The sequence below is a fragment of the Malaclemys terrapin genome, chromosome 6, assembly GCF_027887155.1.
Source record: "Malaclemys terrapin pileata isolate rMalTer1 chromosome 6, rMalTer1.hap1, whole genome shotgun sequence".
NCBI lineage: Eukaryota > Metazoa > Chordata > Testudines > Emydidae > Malaclemys > Malaclemys terrapin.
The window spans coordinates 86,914,914-86,938,174 of record NC_071510.1 but is presented as its reverse complement, the minus strand read 5'-3'; the positions used below and the strand labels follow the sequence as shown (position 1 = coordinate 86,938,174).

The window sequence follows — 23,261 nt, the reverse complement described above, 5'->3', positions numbered from 1 at the left end:
TGTATAAAGAGAGGGGTGGGAGAGGAAGATGGTCTGCAAATCCTGTGTACCTTGATCAACGTCTATTGGCCTATAACTTTGGTATTATCTACACAGGAATATTTACCAGTATAATTATATCAGTATAGTTATACCTGTATAACTCCCTGTATGGAAACTCTTATGTTGCTTTAGAAGTGGTATAAACTAAACTGGAAAAAGGCATTCTGACTCCAGAATGTATGTGTCCAGGAAGGGAGATATGGTGATATAAATTATAGCAGTATAATTATACCAGTAAATTTCCGCATTCCAGCGCTGAATCTTTGACTTATTGTCTGCAGACAAAAAGTGTTAGGCTAGATGCAACCTGCAGTTTTCCCCATCACTGTGAGGCATTTTTCAAAAGTTCCTCTTAGTGGAGGGCAGTGAGAACTTGTATACAGAACTTGGCTTTTCAAGCATTTTAACCCCATTTAATATTACAAATATTTTTTCCTGTCCCCTTCCTCCCCCGTACCAGTGATATACCTGTGTCTGTCTCCCAGCTATCAAATTTCCCTTCTCTGTGCTGGTGTCAGGGATAGAATCCAGTTCTCAAGGGCACCATTCACCATGAAACTGTATTTTCTCTTCTTGCAGGTCCCTGCCTCATTCATGACATACCCTCCAACTTGTGCAACAAATGAGTGAGGGATCTCATAAACCTTCACTGCATAAACCTGATTTATCACCAGAGCAGGTTGATCCCACACACTAAATCAGATGGGGATCCTGTGGAAAAAATAGTATGTGATCATGTAATTAAAGATCATATAATGCATATACACAAGGGGACTGAATTTACGTTGCACAGGCAATCTTAATTCTGGCATTTTGAGTGCTTGACTTTGTAACATTAATGTTCTTTTAACATAGTTTTTGTGCTGAATATATGCATATTGTGCATGCATATCATTATGCACACATCTGTACAACGTAGTTGAGTTAACATTTATGTGAAACTTTTGAATTTTCTTACTTGTGGATGTAAATCCACATATCTTAATATCACAGTTTTACCTTATATTATTATATAGAGCAGCATCTTTTCCAACGTTTTGTAGCTCTATGTAACAGCAATGCAGGAGTAACAAACATCAGCAACCACCACACAAAGATAAAAGACAGTAAAGATCAAGTCCTGATCCTGCAAGCAGAGCTGTGTGGGTGGATCTTGGAATCCACAGGGAGCCCCATTAGAGCCAATGGTTTTCTGTATGGGGTTCAAGATTTTACTCATTTGAATCTAAACTTGCAGGATCAAAAGGCCACAGTCTAGTCAAAGCCTGAATACAAGTAGCTCTTTGTTTAAGACAATCCCTATATTTTTTTAAAGGAGAATTTTCCATTCCTCCTCTCAGAAATCCTCTTGTAATCTGATAGATTTCAGTAGAGTTACAGCACTTTGGAAATATAACTGCTATAAAGTGATAAATACCATTGTGTATGTGCTCTTCTCTTCCTGTTGTAATAATATACATCTTCATAAAACATTACTGCATTCAGCAGTAAGAGGGGTGACCACCTGCCCCTTATTTTAAGGGATGGCCCCAATTAGATGTTTACCTTCCATCCATGTCAATGTAGAATGCGTCTTATCCTGTACTTCTGCAATATCTATGCAAAGGCTTGCACCATGCTACAACCGTTTAGTTTTTTACCATGAATCAAGCATGCAGGGCTGTCCCTGACAATAAGCTTTGTCCTGCTTTTCTCTGTGGTTGCTTTTTATTTCCCTGAAACGCAGGCGCTCATGCTGACAGTAAGGGCATCGCACACCATCCGCGAGAGTGTACTCAATAGGGAGTATTTGCATGCATTATTGCAGCCCCCCACGGACAAGTCTGTTAGTCCAGTATTGTTGTTCAGCAGCCCTGCCCCATGCTCGCTAGAGAAGGGAGACTCAGCCCCCTTGCCCGGTGCTGGTGTGCGAAGGCGGCTTGCTTTAGTCCCGAAGTCTCGCTGTTTGGCGCCCGCCTTTGCTGGCGGCGAGGAGGAGGCTGCACTGGGTACCACGCGCGCCGGGGAGCCGAGGGTGGGCGATGCTCGAGGCGTTGCAGAGCCAGTGCGTCAGAAGGGAGGGAGCCGGAGCCGGAGCGGGGGGGCGGCAGCAGGGATGAGCTGCTCAGGCGCCGGGCAGCGGCTGTGAGGGAGGCAGAAGGTGAGACACGGGACGCTGCTGGTGAAGCCGGGCGCTGCAGCCTCCATTCATTCACCGACCCACACGCCCAGCCCCGCCGCCGCCGCCGCCCTCCCAGCGGCAAAGGGCCGGCCGAGGTGAGTGAGCGCCGACTGCGGGGGCTCGCGCCGCGGTCCCCGGCTAACCTGGCTGCCGCCCGCTGGTGCCTCCCAGCCTCCTCCCCCCTCATCCGGGCCTGGCTCGGAGGGTTGAGCCGCGAGGCGGCCGCCCGGCCTCCTCCGCGGCCGGCAAGCAGCCGGGGGTGCCGGTAGCCCGGGGGCGGCGCGTGGCGTTGGCGGCGGGTCTCCCCGCCAGGCAGCTGGGCGGCGAGGCGCTGGCCGGGGCGCTGCTGGTGTTCCCCTCCCCCATGGTAGGCCATCGCACCAGGTGTGTGCTGGCCTCCCTGCCCCTGACCCCCAGGGCTCTCGGCCCTGCTCTTTGGCCTGTTCCTTCTCCGGCTTGGCCACCCCCTTCTGGGCTGCAGCTGCCCTACTGAAATCCGGGGGGCAAGGAAGGAGTGCTGCTGCATGGAGCCCTCTCCCCGGCTGTGTGTGAATTAAAGGCCTGGGTTAGGCAAAGGCAGCGGTTTCAAGGTGTAGTAGTGGAAATCAATGGAGGTCGTTTTTGGATGGGTGGGAATAAACTGAGGGTGACTGTAAAGGCCTCAGGCAAACACAGCAACATCCTTAATTGTAAAGAGGGCTATACACCCTGCCTTAACCCCCCACCCCTCTTTCTCACCTAGATGAGGGAGGTGTGCTTGATTTGTCAGCTGCTGTACTACAGCTTGTTACTTTTGCACAGGAATCGGATCCACCCTAACACCTGGGGGGCTGGATGTTGCATACTGCTAAAGTTTTATGTAAGTTTATCTTTGCGCCAAGGAAATGGCCACATCTCTGGCCCAAACAATTTGATGCAGCCAGGCAGTTTTTGTGAAAGGTGTATATTATACAATGGGCCTTTACAGGATGTGTTTTGTTTGCCCTGCAGCAAAGTGTTTTACTTTGACATGAGCCATCATTGATAAAGCCAAGAGAGGTCTTGGCTATAACTTAGGCTGAGCTGGCCTTCTTGTCCTCTTGTAGAGGCCAAATCAGCGCGAGGAAAAGTGGGATGACTCCATGGAAGCCAGAGTTAGAGCAATGGCTCAGGTGTAATATACTTATTTTTAATTACTATATCTGAAGAGTAAAGTGCTCAATAAAACCAATCTTTAAAAATAACACCCAATAGGAAACTGCCATTTTCAAAGTCTTATGAGCTTTGATTACTTTCCCTCTGCCCCTCCTTAACCATATGCATCCTGACAAAAATGAGTCAACTGTGGGAGGTTCTTTGTGAGCTGAGGGGTGAAAACATTGTTCTAGTTGATACTGCTTGTTCTTTCTGTTTATGTGTCCAACTTTTTTTCCCTTCTCTTACCTACCGGCTATCTGTTCAGTAAACACAGGTGTTCACTTTGGTATATTATGCATCACTGTTTGCTGAAGTGTGGTATATCTATTCCAGTTTTTAATTGGTGTATTTGTCATGGCAGGATGATCAACATAATGAAATCAATGCTGCTCCACTGAATGATTGGTAAAGGGTTACTGGAGGTCACTGTAGTCTGTGTCTTCCGCCTCCCTCAACCTTTTTATACAGAAACTGAGTACATTGTCATCTTATTATTCCAAGCCTTGACTGTACCAGCACTTTTTTCTGGGTTGCTTCATCAGCTTCTGTACAATTTAAACTTTCAGTTAAAATAATTTCTAGTTTATTAATTTAATGGTTACAATGAAAACTTAATGAATGTGAATTTATCCATTATTTCAATTAGTTGGAAACAGTATGTCTGAAAGGTGTGTGAACTCTTCAGTTAATCTCAAATTGTGTTAACTCTGAAGCTTAATGATAGCTATTTGTTTGAACAATAATTATTTTATTGCTGATCATTTTTGTAGAAACAACTTGATACTTTGGGACTGTGGGCATTACTTGTGTTTAATATTACGTTTTCCCCCAGTGTGACCCTATCTAGTCTCCATTGTTTAGGGAAGCAAAAGTACCAGTCACTTAGTTACATAGGGAACCCATATGTATCTGACAGAATAGTGAGCAGTTTTTAAAATGTACCTTCTCCACTTAATCTCCTCAATCTCTCCAACAAATAGGCAAATATGGGTCAAAGGTTGCCTTTAGAGCACTTGTTAATGACTTCTACACAGATGAATTCTACTTTGAAAAGTATGTAAAATGGCAATTTACCCATTAATCTGGTTCAGATGTGTATTGAGTCATATCTGCTATCTTTTTACTCCTGTTAGCACTCTAAAGAATATACAACTCAGAGTCTCTTCTTGCTTGTCTGTCAACAGAATTGATTATCCCGTCTCATTTGTACAAGCCAATGTAAGGTAACTGGGGGTTGCACAGGTATTTCTGAGGGCAGAATTTGGCCTGCAAAATATTTATTACTAGTAAAATGCAAATTGGAAAGAACCTACTTGAGTGTGTAGGGCTGTCCCTTAGTTTTCATTCATTCATTTATTTATATATGAGAGAATAACTGATCTGGAATCATTGAGAGACAAGTATGGAATCTAATGATGACACTTACAGAGTAATTCTCCAGAGTACAACCACACTTTATTTGCATCACTTCTTAAATGTAATAGGGTTTGGTGTGGTAGGAGTGTCTACTTTATACAAAGCTATGGTGATCCCTCCCAGGTATTACTGACTATAGTGACAGGTATTTTAAAATATTTAATAGTTTTAGATCTAAAATGAAACAGACTTTAACTTTACTATATTTTTAGCTCTTTTGCATGTATATATTTTGAAAAGCTTGGTAATTTGACTGTGTGCGTGCCCCATTCCTTCACCCGGGCATAGAGAAGTGCTTTCTCCCCTCCCCCCAAAGTTGTAACCTAGTCATCAAATCTTATCAGTCAGTACATTCCAAAAAGTATTAGTCATCCTGTTGTGGTCTGTGAAATGTAAAATTTGGGGTAGATAATGGCTTGCACGCTTTTAATAATGTGAGGTGCATACTCATCTCTGGCACTTTTTATTATCCGTGCATGGCCCTTGGTGTGTTCACATTGTAACATTGAGCTGGTAATAAAGTTGTTGTTTGTAAATTAAGAAAACAAAAACCAACTCTTGCTCCGAGGAATGTCATTATGGGTATAAGCCATTCACAGTGCAAAGGGACTGGATAACTTCTCCCCCCTTGCACCCTGTTAAAAACTACTGAAGTGAAAGGCATAAAAGGATAGTTATGCCTGGGTAACTATTGTCTGTCATCCCTGCAGTTTTGTTTGTGCACACTGCCTTTTTTTTTTTTTTTTTTTTTGACAGAATACACCCAACACTTACTTGGTGACTACAAATAATAAAGTTAACATTTTGTTGTATTCGGAGCTCTCAAACTGAGAGTCAGTTTCAGCAAGAGAGGTTTTAAATATCTCCCTGGAATGTATTCCTTCAATCTTCTCAAAAGTAAGAGACTTTCAAGGCTGCCTTAAAATTATTCCAGAATTAGTGAGAATAGACAGGACTAACTTATTTTTTTCTGTATTTTGAAAATAATTGGGAATTTTATTTTTTATAACTAAAAATTGAACCCCTTGTGCTATGAGTCTAGTGAGTGGACTTTATAGTGAACTGTCATTTAGCATTCTTTGTCTTTGCTTATACTATCAAATAGTGTAGTTCTATCTGTCTTCTTTATGGCTGCTGTGTATTTTTAATAGTAAAAAGAGTCTTTAATAAGAGGTTCATACTGTAGTAACATGGGACCAGGTCCTCCAATTACATCCATGTGGGCAGACCTCTGTGCTTGCATGGCTACAATTGCAAGCTTTGGGTCAGGATGAACAGAACCTGACACCACCGTTGATGTTTGCTAGCTTTTATGAAGTCAAATAAAATGAAGGTGATAGATATGCTTCACTAACATGTTTTATCAAGTTTCTTTAATCCTGTGCAATCATTGGGGGGGGGGGGGGAATTACATAACCAGGAAGGGTGGAGCCTTCATCAAATCAATAGCCCCTGGAGCAATGCTAGAAGAATGTGTCTTGGAAACTTGACATAGAGGTGATTAGTTACCATTATAACTTCAGTGGCCATTTCTAGGCATGGAATCTATTTCTTTCAATGAACTTCATCTGGTATGGAATGCTGTACTAACCATAGTTCATTTCTACTTTTGTACACAGGCTGTCACATATGACAGGTGTTTTATTAGTACATTCTGCTGTTACTAGAAGACAAATCATTTGTCTGGCTCTTTGTAATTCTACATACACTCAGCAACCGAGTTTAGAGGGTAAACACTTTCTAATGAATGGCAGTTCTCAAAGCTTTGGTGGAAATTAACCAATAAACTTACTCTTCTATTGGAACTTGGGTGATTTCTAAATTGATTAAAAAAAAACTTCATCAGGGATCCTCAAGTGCGTATTAGTTGTTCATCACAGCAGCAGCATAGCCACTGCCATACTGCAGCATTGCCAGCCCAAAGGATGGCTCAAAAATTCTGAGATTGGCTTAGAAATCACGAAATTCCAAAAATAGGGGATTTTTTTTGTCTTATGGTGTTGGCATTTTAGGGTTCATGATGTCCAGCTTCTCTCTGAAGGCTTAAGGACTAGAAACTTTCAACTTTTTTAATGAAAGCAAAGATTCTCTGGTTAAAAACCTGATTCCAGACACTGGAGCTTTAATAAAAACACCAATCACAAGACTTGAGAGAAAATCATGAGAGTTGGCAATGCTGATATTAGAACAGACTGATAGTCTGCGTACTATAGTATCTTATTTTGAGCAGTGGTTTATGCAGCATGCTGTGGTTGCTTAGTACCATCCGCAAAGTGCAAATGAGCAGCTGTAGCCTTGCAGGGAAGGGGGTCTCAGCTCTGCTCTAACTTAAACCGTGCAGTCATTTTTGAATGTCTGAGGATACTTTGTAGCTTGAGAGCCCATCTTCACCTTGGAATGGGACCAGGAGAGGTTGAACAATTAGGAAATTGTGGGGTAGCTTGAAGAAGTGATACAAGACACAGGCTTGGGAAAGGGAGCATCGGACACCCACAAAGGAGTGTGGGACTCTAGGAGAGTTCCAGGATGAATAATGAAGAGAAAGTTAGGATATAGTAGGGAAAAGATTGTATATGAATTCCTGTCACCTACCAATCAAACAAATGATCACAGTCTTGTCTAGAGTTTTGTCTGTAACATGTTAAATGGCTGGCAGTTAATATGTGTTAACTAACATTTTTGTAAACACTAGTGTAGATACTTCATGAGTGTTTGTTCCTACTCATGTTTCACCTCTACCTTTCTTACATGATTTGATTCTTGAAACAAAAGGGCAACAACAAAATACAGCATTAAAGGTGCAAATGTACAATAGAATCTCGGAGTTACAAACACCTCAGGAATGGAGGTTGTCCATAACTCTGAAATCTTCGTAACTCTAAACAAAATATTATGGTTGTTCTTCAAAAGTTTACAACTGAACATTCTTAATAGGGCTTTACTATGCAGAAGTAAAATGCTGCTTTTAACCATCTTAATTGAAATGAAACAAGCAAAGAAAAAGTTTCCTTACCTTGTCAAATTTTTTTAAACTTTTCCTTTATTTTCTTAGTAGTTTACGTTTAACACAGTACTGTACTGTATTTGCTTTTTTAAATGTTTTTTTGGTCTCTGCTGCTGCCTGATAGCATACTTCTGATTCCAAATGAGGTGTGTGGGTGACTGGTCAGCTTGTAACTTTGAGGTTCTACTGTATCAATGGTGTTCAGTAGGGGCATTATAAATTCTTCTGTAGTATTCTGTATCCTCTGCTTAAGCCTAATATCTTATTTGCTTCCAGTCTATTGCTAGAAAGTATTTATTTGTCTTTTAGCTGATCCCTGTGATACTATAGCCTGAAACTACTCCCATCAGAATGGTCTGGGACCACCTCTGCTCTGTTGGCAGTGGTTTCCTCCTTATGTTTATCCTCTCTGCCTAAGTGCAATGTATTTCATGCCACTGATAACACAGTCCTCTTTGTACACAATGGCTAGTGTCTCTGGCTTCCTTCTCATATGTCTTTTCTTTTATCTTTTAAACTACCTTCTCTTTCTTTGCTGCCCAGTTACTTAGGCTTGCTTAAATTCTTCTGGAGTTCCTGATCCTCCCTACTTTTGATTAACCTAAATAGTTGTGTTGCTAGCAAATGTTGTCATCTTGTTTTAAATGGATCTCATCATCATGGTATCTGAGTGCCATGCAATTCATCCTGGTTTTTTGATCATTAATAAATGCATTGGACACCATCAGTCCTGGTCCCTGGGGCACACCAACATTTTCAATGTATACAAATGATAACTTTCTATATTAGCAAATTCTTACTATAGATAACAGAATCAGGTAACTTTCAGATTCAGTTCTCTCTTTAACACAATATTTTACCTACCTGTCAACCTATAGGAGTAACTGTAATAATAATGTTACAGGTATTTGTCTAGTACTGTTCTGAAGAGTGCCATACTTCAATTACAGTACGTTTCAAATTCTTATTATTCTTAATGTGATACTTATAGGATGAGTATTGAACTAGAGTTTTAGGCGTGCTAACTCAATTGAATTATGTTCTTAAAATAAAATCTTTAGCCACTCAAGTTCTTGAGCCACATTTATATCTTTATTAATGAGATTTATTTACACCATATACAAATAATCCATTGAAGCCAATGGCTAGCAGTAATGATGATTCATAGGTAAATGTTCATTAACATAAATTATTAACCTTATGTGATGCTTATTTTGATAGGGTGTTTTAATTTATATGCTTGAATATTTTTAGATAGAAGACTGTGCATAAGTGCAGTATTGCAGTATTAAGTGAGGCACATTTTAGGATAACTTAGTTAACTAAGATTTTGTCATGGGTATTTTTAGTAAAAATAACTGACAGATCGCAGACAATAAACAATAAATCACGGAAGCCCGAGCACCACCATCCACAGGGCTGACGCCGAAGACATCACCGAGATCTGTTAAAGTCATGGAATCCGTGACCAAATTGTATCCTTAACAATAACTAATAGTATAGACAGCAAACACCTACTGATTCTGCTGCCAATGGGGGCTGTGGGAAGCGGTGGCCAGCACATCCCTCAGCCCATGCTGCTTTCCGCAGCCCCCATTGGCCTGGAACAGCAAACTGCGGCCAGTGGGAGCTGCGATCGGTCGGACCTGCGGACGCTGCAGGTAAACAAACCGTTCTGGCCTGCCAGCAGATTTCCCTGATGGACTGTGCGTCAAAGGTTGCCAATCCCTGCCGTAGGCAGTTGGAGGAGAGGTGAGGAGGATCCTCCAAAGGACATGCTAAAGGAGCAGTTATATAGAATAGGATGGAGTCACAGAATCCAAGGAAGGAGAAGATTTCAAAAAGAGGAGCATGGTCACCAGTGTCAGGCAGCTGACAGGTCAAGAAAGATAAAGGTGGAGTATTGCTTCTGAGCTTTGGCTAAAAAGAGGTCATTATAGACTTTGGTGAGAGTGGTTTCAGAGCAGGGCAAAGGGTGGAAGCTGGATTGGAGAGGGTCTAGGATGGAATTGGAGGGGAGGAAGTCCAGACAGCTATTGGACACCATGCATTCAATGGGCTTGGAGATGAAAGGGAGAAGGGGCAGTGGTTGGAGAGGCAAGTGGGGCCAAGTGTGGGTTTTTTTAAGACAGGGGAGACTAAAACATTCTTGAATTGAGAAGGGAAAGAGCCAGAAGAGAGAGAGAGAGGTTAAGAAAAAGAATAAGGGTTGGGATGAGTGGATGCCAGGTAGATCAGGAGAACATTACAGGAAGAATACAGACTATGAAGTAAAATCCCTTTTGCTCCAGTTAGTCATAGCTCTCTGTCATTTAGATGTGAAATATTAGCAAAGACGTACTACATGTTAGATTGTTTTTGTGAAATAGTGCATTAACTGCTGGTTTGAGCGACAGAGATGGAAGATGGCTGAAATAATTTTCAGATTGATGAACTCTTCTTTCAGATTTAATTATTAACGGTGCCTACTTCAAAGGCTCTCATACACAGATTTTTAATCAATTAATTTAGAAGACTTCTGGCCCATTCTTATTATAGAAAGGTGCCCTGGAGGTTAATTGGCAAAAATCTTATAGCTTGGAGACTACTGTTTAAGAAACCTGGTGATTTTCTTGTTACAACAGGAATACATGGGACAGAACATGTAAATTCAAGCCAGCACAATAAATATTGTCTAACTGAATCATCACTAAGGAAACTCAGCCTCTGATTCAGCAGGAAACTTAATCATATGCCTAACTTTGATCACTTGAATAACTTCAGTGGGGTTACATGTTTAAAATTAGGCACACACGCTTAAACACTTTGTTTAATTGGGGCCTTAAAGTGCAGTTACAGAACATGCTCCTCTTAACTGAACTCTACCACATCCATGTTTATAACAATTAATTGTGGTCCCAATCATGCTCCCATTGAGGTCATTGATTTTTGCCATTGACTTCAATAGGAGCAATATTGGACCCTAATATTAGTCAGTATTGATAAAGCACTTAAAAGATGTAAAAAGCTATATAAGTGGTGTTCTTACATTTTCAATAATGTATTTGTCTCCAGGGGTTGTGTTTTTTCTCAGGCTGTGAATCTAGGGTAGGAGAAATTCCTAATTATGTTAATAAAAAAAGTAATATATAAATTGTTATACTGACAACATGAAGGTGTTTTTAACATCCAGTTCTATTTTTAATGACTATAAGTTAAAAAATAGTTGGCAGTGATGACTGTATGTCATTTAGTAATACTCACATGGTAAAAGTGGGCATCCTCCTTGGGTATTAAATGGTGATGATCTTCCATCTTAATACTAAAAATTAACCTTTTAATCCTTTCTCAGAGCTAGACTTCTGCTCCAGAACAATGTAGTTTAATGTAGATATTCATATTTCTGTTATGATTTAGAATGAAAAAAATTGTGATATAGTATTTTACAAGCTGATGACTTTCTCTTGCAGAATCCAGTGTTAAGATTCACATTTAAAAAAAAAAAAAAAAAAAGACACACTTTGAGCCCAATCCTGTAGGCCTTGCACAAGCAAAATTCTCACTCATCTCCACTGAAGCTCTGCTTATGTGAGGATTGTTGAGGTCAGATCCTTTATCTACGTAAGGATTCCATATCTCTGTGGTGCAAGAATGTTAACATTAATGATTGTCAAATTAGCGTAGTACTGGCAAGGGCAAAAAAAAAAAAAAAAGTACGGTGATTTCTGTTTTTCAAATCAGCAGCTCAGATTTGTTTCTCTGGTACTAACCCAGAGCAGTGTAAGCAGCTTAAAACAGATTACAAATAATGTGGTTGTTGCATTAATCTGAGGTACTTGGTGGATGTTGACAGTGTTTTCTAGATGAGATTTTATTCTCGCTCATCAGTATAATGCTGGATATATTAAGAACCAGAGGAGTTACTTGTCTTCATGTGGAATCTTATCTTAAAGAGAGTGATAAAATACAGGTCTCAATTAATTTCACAATGCTATCATGAAGGGATTATGAAGAAAATTCTGTAATCAAGGTAGGTTTATGTATTTTTAAAAATAGGAATACAACGAAACCTGCCTGAAAGAACCATTACATTTCAAATTATTAATAGAGATGACTTTTATCTGTTCTAAGGATTAACAAAACCTCAGGGATATTTTTGGGGAACTTTTTGTTGAGTTCAGACTTGAGGTGATCCTTGATTGAGGTTTCATTGTGTATATTCTTGTTTGGTTTGATATCCTGTTTTAAGGCTTTTTCTCTTTTAGTTTTTAAATCTCCAAATCCAGGTTTATGTAACTTGTGTGGTCCCATTGTTTGTAGTCTTTTAGTAGTTGTATGTGAGAAAAACACCACTAATATGGTAGGGAGAATGTGCAAGACAATGAGTCAGGAGACCTAATTGTATTTTGAGCTTTGCCACAGATCTCCTTTGTGGTCTTGGGAAAGTCACTGGGTAGAGTCATGGGGATATTGAGGCTAAATTAATTAATATTAGAAGAGTGTTTTGAGAGCCTCTGATAAAAGGCATGCTAGAAATGAAAAGTATTATTTATTTATCTGCTTCTTTTGAATCCATTGTTGTTTTCATTTTGTTCAAATGTTTGATTAACATTTTCACCACTTTGTTGTTTCCATTTATTTGGGGCCTTTAAAAATGCTTTGTAACGCAAGCTAGTTGTTCACTTTTTGCCGTGTTACATAAGAAGGGATGATAAAAGTTTAATGTTGAAGGGAATTAGTGATAAACAAGGATTAAATAATCCAAAATCTTAAAAAAACAAAAAAACTCCTAACGGGATTTTGCATATTTATAAACATAGCCTTTCTCCTTTTTATAAATATGATGCTTTGCTTGTTTATCTAATTTTTTGAAGCTTCTGCTTGGATTTGTATACAGTAAATTTCAAAATCAATGTTACAGGGGTTCTTTTTGTTCTTATTTTAAGTTTGTGTAGCATACTGAGAGATTTGTCAAGGAAGTGCAAATGCTAAACATGGTAGTGAAAATAGCTAAAAAGAGTTGCATTTATGTGTTGTAGGTTTTTTTTTTTAATAGAAACTCATCTGAATTGGTTAGGAGTCCTACAGCTATTCTGAAATGTCGATATTGTGTGAAAAGGAATAAACTCCATTATTATCTGAAATGTGGAATTTTTGCTCACTTTAGTGATGTGATGTGGTTCATAATAATTTGAAGTACAGTAAGGAACATGCAAAACAAATATTTTTGAATGAATTTTTAAAAATCAAATATTCAGTTCTTAAAATTTTGGGATTTTCCAGCCTTGTCTTATTTTCATCTCTTAAGCCCCTTCAATTATGAAGAAATGCATGTATGTACTCTAGTCAGTAGAAAGAGCTACGTTCATGTGGTTTCTGGGGGACTGAGGAGGAGGGGGTGAAAAGACCTGCTGATGCCTTGATGTGCAGGCTCCCTGGGCTGCACCACATGACACATGTTTTGACCAGAGAGTGGTAACTCTGTACCAGTTAGTTTTTTTACTCTAAAATTTCTTGATAGTTTTTTTTTTTATAATATTACAAGCTAGTGATGTATTTAAATACTTAAGTACTTATATGGCCTCATTACCATAGTCTCACAGTCTAATGAATTTATCCTCACAATACCTCTGCAAGATAGGGATTGTCCCCATTTTCCAGAGGGGGAACCGAGGCACACAGAAACTAAGTAACTTGCCCAGGGTCACTCAGGAAGTCTGTGGTGGGGCAGGGAACTGAACCTGGGTCTCCTGAGTCCCGTGTTAGCACCCTGACCTCTAAACTGCCCTTCCCCCCATATTCCTAACAAGGAGCCATAAAAATAGTTTTAATCACTAAAAATCTGTGACACACAGCCTTAGAGTTTGTAACAATATAACGTTTTTTTTTTTTAAGATTAATTTTCCTTCATTTTTTTTGTGCAGGGCACTCTGTACTCTAGGGTTTATACTGCACCGGAATGAAAGCTGAATTTGCTGAGTGCATGTTAAGCATCAGATTTTGGGGGATTTTTTTAAAAATCAGCATAGGTTGATGTGGCTTTTCAGTCACACCATCCTCCCAGAATAGCTTCCTTGGCATTTGGCCTGGTATAGCGTGGCTGCTGTGGCTTGAAATATTTTCCTTACAAGGTGGTAAGTTTTTGTACTTTTCCCAAAATCTAGGGATTAGTTTAGGTATGCGGGGGGTGGGGGGGAGTCCCTTTTTGTAGAAATGTAAACTGGCTTCCCTGCAAACATATTTTTTTCTTTGTCTGGCTGGTCTGATAGCTTTGAAAATGAGAGGGTCAATCCATATCCGATTCTCCTCTTCAGGAGGGGCACTTTCTTGTGCATGTGATAGATGCTGCTTTGTATAATTCACATTTAGTGCCTAACTTTGCTCTGAGCATACTGGCCTGGAACTCCCATTCATTGCAATGGGAGTTCCATGTGCATAACTGACTTTCTGTATTAAAAAAGTAGCATGTATACAAAGTTGTTAACAATTGAGTTAGAGCACCTAATGCTGGCCATGACTAACTGCTCACTTTACATTGAGTAAAGTTAGGCATAGGTGTGTCCTGATCTTCCAAATACAGGTTATTCCAATTGATAAAAAAAATCTAACAAAATATTTTAAATATAAAGACTTGAATTTTATCCGTTAAGTTTTATGAATATTCTCAAAAAAACCCCTTAATCTCTTCTTACCCATCTATTACAATCAAAGGTTGCCATATTACATATCTTAGGCTACATAGTGTATTGGTTAAAAACTCAACTCTCCCACAGCATGCCTGCCTTCCTTCCTCCTCTCCTTACGGTCTGTTTGTATATATTAGAACACTGCACATCTTGACCTCTATCTATGGATGTACTTCTGTGGTGATCATCACTATAAACTCTAAATATCCTAGAAATATCTTCCCTCCTTCATCCCCTTTGTGAATTGAACTGAAATTACCCCCAAGATTTTTTCTTGTACTACAGAGTACCTCCTTTTCTGTCTCAGTGCAGTTACTGAAATACAGTAAAACTTTGATCCAGAAGGGGAAAATTTGATGCAAACCTAACAAATATTATCATCTGGTCAGTCAGTGTGAATCTTTGTGATGATTTTAGGCACGCGCGCGCGCACACACACATATCAGTGGACAGGAATACAGGATGGAGTTTATGGTGCTTTTTCAGAAATAAAACTGAGAATATGAGTCTCAGTTAATATTCAGATTCACAACTTGAATGGATTTTCAACCTTGTCTGCATTAGTATTTTTTTTAAATAAATGGGGGATAATTTTTGAGTCTTAACACTTAAGCTAATGAAGGTTTTGTGTCTGGGAATTAGAATATGGCGGAAAGTCACACAGAAACATCATGTTCACTCATCTTGTTAAGTGTGGTATTTCAAGGGGCTCCTTGAATTGATCTCAGACTGTTTCTGTTACCACAGCTGTTTCTAAAAGAGGTTTTGCCATTCTGGCATAGTAATTTATAGGGGGAGGGTGAAAAGTCTCATTCTGTTCGATACTGAAGCAAGTGTAGCATGTGTGACTTTAATACAATGAATTTTTAATATCTTATGCAAGATGGTGCACTTACAGTGAGATAAAATGACATTTGGCTTTTGTTTTAATGAAAGAAAGAATTACATTTTTTGCCTAATTAAAAAACAAATTATTTGGACATTCTTTCCCCTTTAATATCTGTTTTGCATGAACGCTCGTGACGAGTTAGGATGCTTAAGGCTACATCAAATTTGCTCATTCAGCCAGAATATTTCCTGGCCAATTGGAGGGTTATCTCATGAACGAGCACAATCCCACAGAACGTGACAAGGATTTGGCATGACAGATTTACAGTCATGCAAGATACAGAAGCTTAAAGAAACAGAAGAGAGGAATGACAGGATTCACAATGAGGACCTGCTTTGTTCCTGGTGCCCCTTCGCTCCCTAGCCCCCTCTCCAAAAAAGTCCAAAACCCAGAATTGTGAAAATATGCAAGGCTCTCTCACCTGAAAAATTGAACAGTAATTCACACAAATATGGATTATATAAGCAACTTCTTTCAGGAGATGAAAACCTTCATAGTTTTTTGCTTTCTAGAGTCCAAAAGAATCTTAGAAATGTGAAATTTCGAATTGTCATAGCAGGTGGGAATGGAATTTGCTTATTGCTGGGATCAATGAGTTGCCTTGCCTCCAACAGCTTAATCTCTCCTTTAAAATAGATTCCTAAATGTTGGTTTGTGGGGCTACTTGTTGGTCAGCAGAGAGCTGCTAGTGACATGTTACTGGCCTTTCTTCTTGTTTCCAGCTGCTGAACTGCCCTAGAAGACAGCAAAAAATCCATTAGATCCTTCTCCATGTAAGCAATTACTGTGATTTCCTCAGGAATACTATGATTTTTATTGAGAGGGGAGGTGGTCCATAAGGCAGACTCTATGATATGAATTGCACCATGAACATGCTTGAGAACTTGCTTTAAAAGACACGTAATCTGCAGCACATTCAAAATTTATGGATGCAGAATAACAATGATGGGTAAGCTTTCTGCTGTTGTCTGCTATGGTAGATATGTATGAACAATGTTCTTATACAAACACTATAGGAATACTACTGAGTTGGAAATTCATTAGTTTAATTGAGGAGAAAGGTGGGAGGGAATAAAATTGAAAAGTTTGCCCCCCCCCCCTTTTTTTTTTTTACATTGATAAATAATTCGCTTCTGTTCTCCTTGCTGTTTACTGTGGTACATGGTGGTAAAACCAGGGAAACAGCAGGGATCAGGACTCATTAAATAATCACCAGTTCTTGTTGAATAGAAGAAATTTTCTTTTAGGATGTTAAAGGAATTTTCTACCTATTAATATGTTCCCAAAACACGAACTGATTATTTCTTGTCCATTTTTAGATGCAAACAAATATTTCTGTGTTTTTGTTTTCACAATGGCTTAGCAATAAAAAAATTCATTCAGTAAGCCAGCTGTTGCTACATGTTTTCTGCTTTGATTTTGCCTTTTTTTTAATTAAAAAATGCCAAGAATGATGGCCTAGAGTAGAGGCTTTTAACAATAGCCTGTGGCTTGCATATCTCATACTGTCATGTAACTTGAAGTGAGCCTCTATCATTTCTTATTGTTCTCATACTAGTTCCAATACGTGGGTCTTTATTGGATCGTTTGTTTCTGCCAATATAAGGAAAACCAAAATCTTAGTTGTTTAGGTAATTTTATTTCCCTTAAAGCAGAATTTACTGGCTTAAGATTCTCAGCTTCACCTCTTCTTTAGCAGCTGGAACTAGCTTTTCCCTGTAGTGAAATTTCTGCTTTTATCCTAGGGTCTTTACTTACCTTAAAGCAGCTAAGATCTCACTCTAAAGCATCATCCAATCAGTCTTTTCCAGCGACATGTAATCTCACACATTTCTTCCTTAGTTCTTGCCCTGACTGTAGGCCTTACAGAAGTAGTAAACTTACAGGAAGTCTGTGTGTTAACAAGCAATTTTAACCTCCTCCTTTATTACAATGAAGACTAGCTTTTGTCCTAGTCTCTTAATCTCCTGTGCAAACTAGACTCTTGTATTCTGCTCCCTAATTCCACTAGGCAGGGAAGGGAAGGGTGAAATTATAATTGCATGGATGGGCCATCAGAGTGTGTGAATTTAATGTGGAAGGGGTTGGGAAGCCAGAAAAAGAAAGGGGAGTAGAGGATGAGGTTCCCCAGGGCTGTAGGACAGAAGGATAATTCCAGCTCTTTAGGTCTTGTGCACACTAGAATAAAAGGTGGGTTTTAAAGTGTTGGCAAATAAGTTTTACAACTCAAGCATAGACAGTGCAAAGTGTATTTTAGTGTGTGATCTGGCAGAGGTGAGGAAAAGTCCTTAGGTTGAACAGTTTTTGCTTGCAGTTCCTGCGTTGGTCACTATGGGGCACTGTGGCAGCTGCAGGCAGACAAGGCTGTCTCTTTTGCCTCTTATTGCCTCTTACTGTCTGCTTGCATATTTTACCTTTCATTCACTGCTATATGGCAGGAGAAGGGAAATCACCATTGTCAGATGTCTCGCTTGCCTGCTGCCATTCCTTCAAAAATAGTGGCATCCGTGGGTATTTTTCTGGAGTGAGGAGAGACAGATGTAGAGGTGAATGAGGTAACTGAGTGCCGTGGGTGGAGGTGGAGGGTGAATAATAGTATGGGGGATGGAGAGATAGTAATGGGGAGAGGGAGTAAACATGAAGGGGAGATCAGGAAGTGGAGAAGGATCTGATTGAGAAAAGGGAAGGTAAGAGAAAATACTGACACTAAAAATCAGTGAAGGGAAAAAGTGGTCTGAATCAGAAAAGGACAAATCCTTTGATAAGAGATTTGATAAGAGATGGGAAAACAGAAAAGCAATTGAGAAGCACACATCTTTAAAAAAGTGAAAAGACCAAGATACAAACAAAAGCGAAGGGCAAGTAGATAAAATGGAAAGTAAAATGAGGGAGCCATATGTTAATTTCTTATAAATATTCCTGGAAAGTCTGCTTTGACAGCAATTTGAATCTGTGACTAAATCATGGCTGTGTTTTTAAAAAAGGAAAACAATTCTGCCCTTTGGCTGTGAAAGAGGTGACCCTATCTCTTCTCCTGGATCCTAGTGTCTATAGGTACTAGATATCACCCTTACCTACTTTTTGAAAAGCTTAATTTATAGATTACCTTTGAGTCTCCTGGGGGGAAAAGCAGGGGTCTTGTCATATCACATATCTTTCCAAATGAAAGCACAGAAGTGTGCATAAGAGAGACCAGAAAGGATTGGGGAGAAATTTGAGATGTAAACCATGAATTTTGTCAGGGAAAAGTTCTCGGGCTCTCCCAGAGAAATCTTGATTGCTCATATCAGAAAAGGTCATATAAAGAAGCCACACAACTTGACAGGTATGGGCAAGGTCAATTCAGCCCCTCATCCTTCCAAGAGAGATAAATTGGTTAGCTGTGGTAGTTCACTGCTTGTGGAAGCTTTGGATGAAACCTTAAAAATGAGGTCCTCTCTGTCCTATGTGGTGCTCTTTTGGGGGTGTAACTGCTGGCCTATTGTACCTTGAGAAGGAGGCATAAGTTGACACTGCTTTCACTGGGGACAGTTGAATCAAAGATTCTCCCAAGTGTTGAGAAGCTGCTGCTGCCACTACTGCCAGCACAGTTCCAAACTTTCATGGGGTAAATAAGCACCCTGACTTTCACAATAAGCCAAAGATCAAGCTAATCCCATTTCAAAACCAGGCCAAAACAAGCCAATCCCTAAGAAACCCAACACTCTATGTGACTAGGTCCTCCTCATCTAGTGCCTATGCAGTCTGGGACTGTGGTGGGCCCCCTGTGAACCCCTGACTTTCCCCCACCCCTTGCCCCACTTGCCCCTAGCCCCTGCTTGCCGTGAGCCGATCAAAAAAAAGGGGGGGGGGGTCAACAAGCTGCAACAAGCCAAACCAGCTACAAGCCAAAAGCTAGCCAACAAGCAACTCATAAGCCAATTAAGCCCAAAACAAGCCCAATTTCTGCTTTTTTTCCCCCCCACGGGTTTGGCATGTCTGACTGTACTTCAGCCGCCAGGTGATTTGTTAGTTGTTTTCTCCCCCCTCCCCTCTCACCCAGTTGCCTCTTAGGTCCAGTCTATGGTACCTGTAAGCTGGTGGGCTCCCTCACTGCTAGTGCATCAAATAAAACTCCCAGCTTCAGAATTTCAAGGATGGATTAATTTCTTAAAATCAAAAGTTTCTCTCTAACTGAGCTGTTCCTTGACCTTTTAGCTTTCAGGTCACCTGATCCCTGGCCTCAAACTCATCATCTGGGAGACAGACAATTAGGCAACTCCCTTAAAGGACCCAGCTGACTGTGATACTACTATACAGGAATAGTATCCATAGCAGCTGTGAGGTGTCTATTATTTGCTATGGCCATTTCTACAATTAAGAAATATTTTTTTATTTTTGTATTTTGTGGTTATTTTGTAAATATCTGGATTGAGGGTTTTTTGGTCCCATTGAAAGGAGCTTTTGCTGTGTCGCCAGTATCTTGTGTTGTAAAAGTTGTGCGAGTACCAATAAAGGAAATCAATCCCTTCACCTGGGATGCAGATAATTAGGCACAGGTGGGGCTAAACCCAAGTCCCTTATGTGGTGGGGTGACTCTTTGATAGTAACCGTAGAGGTCTAGTGCATGATTGCTAGTCTGGCACGGGTGCTTATACTGAGAGGGAGGGAGTAGAGGATAGAGGGTGTTTGTGTGACATTGAGAGTATGGTGCATATGTTGGAGTGAGTGAAGAACAGAGGGATTACAGAGGAAATGGTGGGCACAGGCAACAGAGTAATTGAAGGAACACAGTAAGTACCAATGCAGATCATACCAATGGTCTGTCCTACTGTGTGTATATATTTTTAAAAGCCTGTTATGTTTGTGTGGTAGTCAGGTTTCATTGGCATTAACTTAAACCTGGAAAACCTAATTATGAGAGATGCCTGCTGAAGGATGCTGGGTTTTATTAGTATTTGAGAATGGTGCAAATGTGAGACTACTGGAAATGAATGCATAAAACTATAATTCCTGTGATGCATGGACACTGAGATATAGGTGTCCTCTCTTTTTCTCTCTAACTCTTCAGGAGGAACCACAGTCTTTCATTTTTCTCTTCTTTTTTTGAATGGTGGTAGTGCTCAAAGATCCTTACTAGATTATAGCCTCTTTGTGTGAGGCACAGGACAAATGCACAAGACGGACACAATTCTTGACCTGAAGAACAGTATCAGACTACCTGACACATCAGATATCCACCAGGTCTGGAAAAACCTGAAAGATAATCAGCATTTATTTAGGCAAACTCTGAGGGCTGGTCCACACTAACCCCCCAGTTCAAACTAAGATACGCAACTTCAGCTACGTGAATAATGTAGCTGAAGTCGAAGTATCTTAGTTCGAACTACAAGGTACTTACCACGGGTCCACGCGCGGCAGGCAGGCTCCCCCGTCGACTCCGCGTACTCCTCTTGCAGAGCAGGAGTACTGGTGTCGACGGCGAGCACTTCTGGGATCGATTTATCACGTCTTGTTTAGATGCGATAAATCGATCCCAGAAGATCGATTGCTTACCGCCGAACCCGGAGGTAAGTATAGATGTTATGCTCATACAAAGCACATGGGATCTTTATAGAGGAAGGTAAATACACAGCATTTATTGAGAATACCACAGTTAGCATATGCTTTTTAGACACACACACACTCACTCACTCACTCTCTCTCCTGCAATGATGTTTATAGTTACCAGTCCAGAGTCTGGATCAATCTAGTGGCCAGCCAGATTGGTCGCAGAGGGGAGCGGGGTTCTATCGGTCGCGATCCGATGCTCCTGGAGTGTGGCAAGACGAACCCAACGTTCTGTGGCAAAGCACCCTGTTCTTATAGGTTTTCTTCTCTGTTGAAGCCTACGGATTCTGTTGTGTCACTTTGTGACCGGTTACTTCTTAATTGGTGTAAACATTTCAATACACCTCTGAGAGGGTCATCCTGTCCTTTGTTCCGATTTAATCAATTGTCTTTAGGGGTGCCAGCCTTTACCTCAGGGTCGTCAATCTGCCCTTCATTATGGATGCGTGTTGATGATGATGAACTCCCACCTGTTCATGCTCTCTGTTTGTGTGTATATATATCTCCTCAATATATATTCCACTCTATATGCATCCGAAGAAGTGGGCTGTAGTCCACGAAAGCTTATGCTCTAATAAATTTGTTAGTCTCTAAGGTGCCACAAGTACTCCTGTTCTTTTTGATGATTCTTTGATGTCCTTTAAGTTTCTTCACTCCTTCTTCCTTGACTCTGGCTATAACAATGGCCTTCACACCTTATCTTTTTCTAATGCATACATTCCTCATTCACACAAACAGATTATAAAATACTACTGTTTGTATTCTCATTGAGCAAAGGGGCATTGCAAATTAAACCTTGCTAAGTTTTACAATCAATAACCAAGCCAATTTACATTGAGACCCAGGCCTTCAATGTTCCTCTAATCTACTTAACATAGACACAATAGAGAATCCTGTCTCTTACTTCCTAATTTGTAATACATATAGGAAACCATAGTAGCTTTATAACTTATTCTAAAACAAAAGGATTACCATAATAAAATCCAGCTCCTACATAGACGTACCCTGAGTTTCATAGACTTTAAGGTCAGAAGGGACCATTATGATCGTCTAGTCTGACCTCCTGCACAACGCAGGCCACAGAATCTCACCCACCCATTCCTGTAATAAACCCCTAACCTATATCTGAGTTATTGAAGTCCTCAAATCATGGTTTAAAGACTTCAAGGTGCAGAGAATCCTTCAGCAAGTGACTCGTGCCCCACGCTGCAGAGAAAGGTGAAAAAACCCCAAGGCCTCTGCCAATCTGCCCTGGAGGAAAATTCCTTCCCGACTCCAGATATGATGATCAGCTAAACCCTGAGCATTTGGGCAAGACTTACAGCCAGACACCCAGGAAAGAATTTTCTGTAGTAACTCAGATTCCACCCCATCTAACATCCCATCACAGGCCATTTGGGCATATTTACTGCTAATAGTCGAAGATCAATTAATTGCCAAAATTTGGCTATCCCATCATACCATCCTCTCCATAAACTTATCAAGCTGAGTCTTGAAGCCAGATATGTCCTTTGCCTCCACTGCTCCCCTTGGAAGGCTGTTCCAAAACTTCACTCCTCTGGTGGTTAGAAACCTTCGTCTAATTTCAAGTCTAAACTTCCTGATGGCCAGTTTATATCCACTTGTTCTTGTGTCCACATTGGTACTGAGCTTAAATAATTTCTCTCCCTCCCTGGTATTTATCCCTCTGATATATTTATAGAGAGCAATCATATCTCCCCTCAGTCTTCTTTTGGTTAGGCTAAACAAGCCAAGCTCTTTGAGTCTCTTTTCATAACACAAGTTTTCCATTCCTTGGATCATCCTAGTAGCCCTTCTCTGTACCTGTTCCAGTTTGAATTCATCCTTCTTAAACATAGGAGACCAGAACTGTACACAGTATTCCGGATGAGGTCTCACCAGTGCCTTGTATAATGGAGGAAAACACCTCCTTAACTCTATTGGAAATACCTCGCCTGATGCATCCCAAGACCGCATTAGCTTTTTTCACAGCCAAATCACATTGGCGGCTCATAGTCATCCTATGATCAACCAATACTCTGACGTCCTTCTTCTCCTCTGTTACTTCCAACTGATGAGCCCCCAGCTTATTAATCCCTATATGCATGACCTTGCACTTTTCACTATTAAATTTCATCCTATTACTATTGCTCCAGTTTACAAGGTCATCCAGATCTTCCTGTATGATATCCCCGTCCTTCTCTGTATTGGCAATACCTCTCAGCTTTGTCTCATCCGCAAACTTCATTAGCACTTCCACTTTTTGTGCCAAGGTCAGTAATAAAAAGATTAAATAAGATTGGTCCCAAAACCGATCCC

General features: G+C 40.3%; 1 protein-coding gene across 6 annotated transcripts in view; it reads left to right on the top strand.

Moving 5' to 3' along the window:
- Window positions 1-23,261, top strand: part of FAM169A (family with sequence similarity 169 member A) — a 187,923-nt gene that overhangs the window by 121,647 nt on the left and 43,015 nt on the right. Inside the window, exons 1-2 of one of the 6 annotated variants that reach the window (XM_054031613.1) lie at window positions 1,924-2,298; window positions 16,076-16,126. The exons of 3 other annotated variants lie outside the window; for them this stretch is intronic. The gene's annotated coding sequence lies outside the window, so the exon portion shown is untranslated. Of the gene's footprint in view, window positions 1-1,923; window positions 2,299-16,075; window positions 16,127-23,261 lie in introns of those variants that run through there. 2 more of the 6 variants (XM_054031609.1, XM_054031614.1) reach the window with 2 other exon arrangements.